This window comes from Polistes fuscatus, unplaced genomic scaffold (genome assembly GCF_010416935.1).
Source record: "Polistes fuscatus isolate 324 unplaced genomic scaffold, CU_Pfus_HIC Scaffold9, whole genome shotgun sequence".
NCBI classification, from domain to species: domain Eukaryota; kingdom Metazoa; phylum Arthropoda; class Insecta; order Hymenoptera; family Vespidae; genus Polistes; species Polistes fuscatus.
The window spans coordinates 1,108,568-1,115,544 of NW_025113173.1; the positions used below are offsets into that span (position 1 = coordinate 1,108,568).

The window sequence follows — 6,977 nt, forward strand, 5'->3', positions numbered from 1 at the left end:
TTGTTGAAAAATGGTTGAAAATATTAGAGATAGGAAAAAAAAGAAATACAACAACGATGGTACGATCGATTTCCATATTATTTGACAACATGCTATACCTTATTCTACTATATTATGTATATTATGTCAATGGTTGTAACTATAATATATATATGTAATCGATGATATTATGTAAACGTATATAACATAGTTTATTAACTCACTTGTTGTAGAGTACTATGTCGGGACGCCATATGTGATCCGAGGGTACGTGTAACATTTGAACCCCGCCATATTCCTTCGGCTCCCATCGTAGCTTGTAGTCGTACCATGACTTGAAACAACCAATACAACAAATATAAACATATTATTGGTCCACTCCGAAATTAATTACGTTTCTTCTCATATACCATTTCTATATATATAATATATGTACATATGTATGTATATGTGTTTATTCGTATATACGAGTTTTTTAGCTTGTAGTCGTACCATGATTTTGAAACAACCAACATAACAAATATAAACATATTATTGGTCAACTCCGAAATTAATTACGTTTCTTCTTATATACCATTTCTATATATAATATATGTACATATGTATGTATATGTGTTTATTCGTATATACGAGTTATTTAGCTTGTAGTCGTACCATGACTTTGAAACAATCAATACAACAAATACAAACATATTATTGGTCCACTCCGAAATAAATTACGCTTCTTCTTATATACCATTTCTATATATAATATATGTACATATGTATGTATATGTGTTTATTCGTATATACGAGTTTTTTAGCTTGTAGTCGTACCATGACTTTGAAACAATCAATACAACAAATACAAACATATTATTGGTCCACTCCGAAATTAATTACGCTTCTTCTCATATACCATTTCTATATATAATATATGTACATATGTATGTATATGTGTTTATTAGTATATACGAATTTTTTAGCTTGTAGTCGTACCATGATTTTGAAACAACCAACATAACAAATATAAACATATTATTGGTCCACTCCGAAATTAATTACGTTTCTTCTCATATACAATTTCTATATATTAATATGTAGGATTCATGAAAAAAATTGGGCCGTTGGACTGACTGGACTCGAACCCGGATCTTCCGCTTTCCGGACGACTGTTTTTTAACCATTGAGCTATCCAGGGCCCACCGTCCAATCTCCTAACGAATGCCTATTTAAGTGTTTGACTTGGAGGTCCTCGCATCCCACATATATAATATATGTATGTGTATGTTTATTCGTATATACGAGTTTTTTTTATGTGAAATATTTTTATCTTCATATTGTCGATATTAAAACAATCAATTGTTTTGTTCTTTTCTTTTTTACAGTTTGCAATGCAGTATTTTGAAATTTTTATTACGAATAAAATTTGATTGTTATAATAAACGTTGTATTTTTATTTATAAGAGATGTACAAGTTTATACGATTGATAATAAAATTTGTTTCGAAAGATATAAGACCGATCGATCAAATGTTACTTAACAAAAAGTAATAATAATATAATATTTTTATTATATCGTATATGTAGATGCAACAATATTTTCGTGAAAATCACACACGCGCAACGTTTTATCGTACGATTAAAATTCTATTACTTCGATGAGATAAAATTGATATCAATTTGAATGTTTTAATAAATCCTAAAAAACAAAAAGGACATACACTTTTTTCAACGAGAATTCATCAAAATAAATGTTACGATATTGTTATAATTATTATGATCTTTATATGACAATTATAGTTTATCCGTATATCAAATTGACGAGATTATTTGTTAACAATTAAACAAATTATTCGAAATGATACCCATAGAGATTTTAGTTAATTAAAAAAACGAAATGTTTATAACGATAGAAATTGAGAAACGAGAGATAGTAAATCCGTACGTTCGTGAAACATTTGCATGTTCCTCTACTAAAAGCTTTCGCATTTAATTATTCAAAGAAAAGTGGTAATTAATGCCACGCAAGAGTGCATTAATATACTTGTTTATTTTCAACGTTTTGAATTACGCAAGGCTTCCTTGTTGTTGTAACAAAAAATTAATTAAAGAAAGAGAAAATAAAAGGAAAGAAATAAAGAAAAATGGGATGAATAAATTTGTCTCCTATTTTTCTTTTTTTTTTTCAGAACATCCACTTATCAAATGCAATTTCTTTTCAATCCTTCGAACAATACGACATTTTATTATTAAATAATAAAAAATTATATGCATAAAGCATTTTGCAATATTTTATTATTGATATCACTCCTTCGAATATTTTTAACAATTCAATCATTTTGTTCAGATTTTTTTGTTCTTTTTTCCAACACACAAAATTAAACAATTCCATTGGATTTGTATTCGTGAAAAAAAATACAATGGAAATATCGGTCAACCCGGATTAAAGATTCGATTATTCGTTGACGTTAATTAGTGGCCAATTATTTCGATAAAGGTATTGCACTATATACAATAAAACAAAAAACAATGCATTTATATGTATTAATCATTTCTTTCGAATCGAACGAATCACCGATAATTTCATCGACGAATCGAATAAAAGACACTTTTTTTTAACGAAACTGGAGGGGGGACGAGTTCGAAGAAATGGGATAACCCCATCGATCATGAATAAAAAAAAAGGAAAAAGAAAGGGAAAAGGAAAAGACGTTTTTTCGTTAACAAGAAAATATGACAGAAAGAATGAAATATTATCGATAAGGAAAAAAAGGAAAAAAGAAAACAACGAATATTCTTTTCCATCCTTTCTTGGCTATCCTTTTGACTGGAGGAGGGGGGAGAGCTGGGGTGAAATAAAACAGTTAAGAGAAAAAGATAAAAAAAAATAGAAGAAAAGAAAGTGCTCGGCAAAAAAAAACACATAAATTCAAACTTCATTCTCATATGCTTTGGTCCGACAGAAAAATAAAAAGATTTCGTTTGAAGCTACGAAAGGCTGACCCGTAAACAACCGACCCGCTTTCGTTCCTCGATCGTTCCAACTTATTTTTGGACAATACTTCGTCTATTCCTCCCCCATTCACCACCTCCCCCAACCTCCTCCTCCTCCTCCTCCTATTTTCCCGTTACCTTCGTGTTCTACCTTTATTCCAATTTTTTTTTTCTTCCTTTTTATTTTTTTATTTTTACCAACACACAAACGACGTGTCGAGTGATTCTGATCGGATGAAAGAAGAGAAAAGAACAAACAAAAAATAAAAAAATGGATAAAAAAGGAATTTAGGAGACGTGGAGGATCGATTCGATTTATTTTTCTTATAAATACTTTCTCTTATAATATATATTATTATTATTATTATTATTAATAATTTTTATAGTTATTTAAGTATGTGTATATAATAATATATGTAATAATTTTTTAAGTATTTTGAAAGTTATGTAATATATTTTATAGTTGCTAAAGAATTCCCAATAAAGGGATGAAACGTTCAACAAAATCGAATCTATTTATTAATATATATTTATTAATATATATTTATTAATAATTTTATAATTTTTTATAATTTTAATATATTTATTAATAATTTTACATTTTTACAATTTTAAGTAATTTTACAATTTTATAATTTTTTTATAATTTTAATATATTTATTAATAATTTTACATTATTTTTTTTTTTTTATTTTTTGTATTTCTTATTTACGATACATTTATTAATAATTTTATTTTTGGAATTGATAAACAACTAATTGAATTATTAATAATATTAATATTATTAAAGTAATAATATTTGAAGTATCTCGATATGAATAAATAATCGTTAATAATTTTGTAACAACTACAATACGATATTATTTATAATTACGATCTGTCAAGATTTAAAAATCATACCCCATTGAAATGATTTATTAACGAAAAAGAAAAAAAAAGGATTTGCAAGTTAAAAGAATCTTTGAACATAAAAAAATAATAACCGATCAGAAAAGAACGTTTTACGAGTATAGTTATAATAAATTCATAGATCCTTTTTTTTCTATAATTTTTGCTTTTTTATTATCCTGCGGTCCCCGAAGAATACCTTCGATAACGATATCGATAATGTTCTTTATCGTACCAACTATGCGTTAAATTCAATAGTGAATCATAATATCGATCGATTACTCTCGTCTGAAGGATTCAAAAGCCGGTATACACACACACACACACACACACACATACACACACATACTATAAAACGTAGCTTTCAGTATGATACCAACGAAAGGACTAACGGTGAGATAGATAGATACATACTACAACGTGTCAGAGAGAAACACAAAGATAAAGAAAGAGAGAGAGAGAAAGAGAGAGTGTGTGAGTGAGTGAAAAAGAAAATGGAGTGAGAAAGAAAGAGAATACATAAGTGAATGTGTTAGAGAAAGTGAGAAAAGGTAAGAGTGAATGAAATAAAATCAATGTGTAAAAAAAAGAGAAAAAGATAGAATAAGAAAGAGTGAGAAAGTAAAAAAGAGAAAGAAAGATAGAAAGAGAGAAAATGAAATAGAAAATGTGAGAGAGAGAGAGAGTATATATAAATAAATATATTAGAGAAAGAGTGAGAAAAGGTAACAGTGAATGAAATAAAATGAATTAGAGTGAGAGAGAGAGAAATATAGTGTGTTTGAGTGAGTGAGAAAGAAAGAGAATAAACGAATGTGTAAGAGAAAGTGAGAAAAGGTAAGAGTGAATGAAATAAAGTAAGTGAATAAGAGAGAGTAAGAGAGAGAGAGAGAGAGAGAGAGATAATGTGGGAGGATGGGGATGAGTAAGAGAGAAAGATGATGGAACATATATAGACGAATGTGTTTACAGATAGAAGAGACGGTTTCTGACATTCCCAGTGGTGTTATCAATTTATTTCCGACGTATTCAGTATCCCGTATGACCTTATGAAAGGAACCACATACCATCATGCCCGTTCTTGGGTTCTTGGATATGGCTAGAAGCATGTTTTCAGTATAGCGAAAACCCCTCTTGGCAGCCATCCTCCTCCTCCTCCTCTTTTTCTCCTAGGTTGTCAACGACAGAAGATACTTTGGTGTACACGTATTACTTACTCACACACATATATATATGTACATAGGTATATATGTATGTACATACGTATATAGGTACGTCTATATTTTCTTGAGATAACAAAGACATGGATAGATAGTTCTCACCGAAAACTTGGAAAATGTTTTCGAAAGTCGTACTTTTTAGCTCGATTTATTGCCAACAAGGAGAGAAAGAGAGAGAGAGAGAGAAGCAAGCAAGCAAAGAGTGAATTCAAATAGAATGCATACTACTGTATGCATGTATATATGTATATATAATATATATGTTTGTACGTATTTATTTATGTATTTATAGTAGCAACGGTATGTCATCATTTCACTTGAATCTAATCTACGAAATTCTCAACATTTTATTTCTACAATAAATTGAATCTAATCTACGAAATTTTCAACATTTTATTTGTAGAATAAATTGAATCTTATCTATCGAATCTCTATCGTTTCAATACGTTTTCTTTTCTTCTTCTTCTCTGTGAATTTTTTTTAATGGTACTTCGACGAGTAAAATTACGATACGTGAATCGATGCTGAGAGAAAATGATAGAGAATTAGAAAGAGAGAAAGGGAGAAGAAAGGGAAAGGGAAAAGGGAGTTCCAAAATTGGAAATTATCTCTGATTTGATCGAACCTAATTACATGACCCTTTTGATGGGAGAGAAACGACTACGCATGCCAAATATGTAGGTACGTGCGAATAGCGACAGATTGCCCGTTAATTATGTGGGCTTATATTTCGTACGAATTTCCGATTTAATCCGTTTCACGTTTGTTCCTCTATGTACACGTGTATATATATGTGTGTGTATATGTATATATAGACGTATGTATTCATCGTCGAATATTTTCGACAGTAAAATCGACACATCGGTAAATGCCGCGCACACTTTTACGATTTTATCGAGAAAATAAGTTGTTCCTATTTTTTTTTTTTTTCTTTCAATTCCAATTTTTATCCTTCGTTTAATATCGAACAATAATTTTGATTTTCGATCAAAATAATATTGTAGGACTCGTGAAAAAATTGGGCCGTTGGACAGACACTGGAGGACCGGGATTCGAACCCGGATCTTCCGCTTTCCTGGCGACTGCTTATGCTGTTTAACCAATTGAGCTATCCAGGGCCTACGTCCAATCTCCTCACGAATGCCTACCTAAGTTTGGCTTGGAGGTGCTCGCATCCCACAATTTTTTCTATAATTTGTCGATGTTACATTCGGAAACAAATATTTAACGTGAAACTCTTTAATATCAATATTATTAATCGATCAATAATATATTATAAAAAATGATATTTATTTTTATTTTTCAAACGATATTTTCGTATCTATATCATTGATTCAAAATATTATTAGATGTTTCGATTAGATTTTTTTTTTCTTTGAATACTTCAATGAATTTTTCTAATCTTCCTATAATACTTTTGGATAATCAAAAGATTTGATAATTATATACATTGAGATTCAATGTTAAAAGACGAAATTACACGTATGTATGTATGTATGTATGTATTCGTTCGTAATGGGAAACGTCTTGCACAGGGGTTTGTTTTATCATATCATAATAAATGCATTTAACGTCATACGAGAAAACGATAGGAAGAGTCGTGAACTTGTCGCAACTAGACGAGTAAAAGGGTAGGTAAGATAAATATAGACAAACAGACATACAGACAGACAGACAGAAATGTAGATAGATAAACAATATAAAATAGAAATAAAATATATATGTGTGTGTGTGTGTAAGTTTTTAAGGTAATATTCTACATCATAATAGGCAAATTTATATTATTAAATAACCTATCGACATTATATTATTAAATAAAAATTAATAATATAAATATATATATGTGTGTTTATGTGTGTGTGTGTGTGTGTAAGTTTTTAATAATAATATAATAATAAATAATATGTTTATAACA

The 6,977-nt window shown here is 29.2% G+C and overlaps 1 long non-coding RNA gene across 1 annotated transcript; it reads right to left on the reverse strand.

Moving 5' to 3' along the window:
- Nucleotides 1–201: 201 nt before the first annotated feature.
- On the reverse strand, nt 202–4,998 carry LOC122525675. Its single transcript, XR_006305863.1, has 2 exons — nt 4,910–4,998; nt 202–313 (listed from the first exon to the last, which is right to left on the reverse strand). It is a non-coding gene; the product is annotated as an uncharacterized LOC122525675 (long non-coding RNA).
- Nucleotides 4,999–6,977: the final 1,979 nt, after the last annotated feature.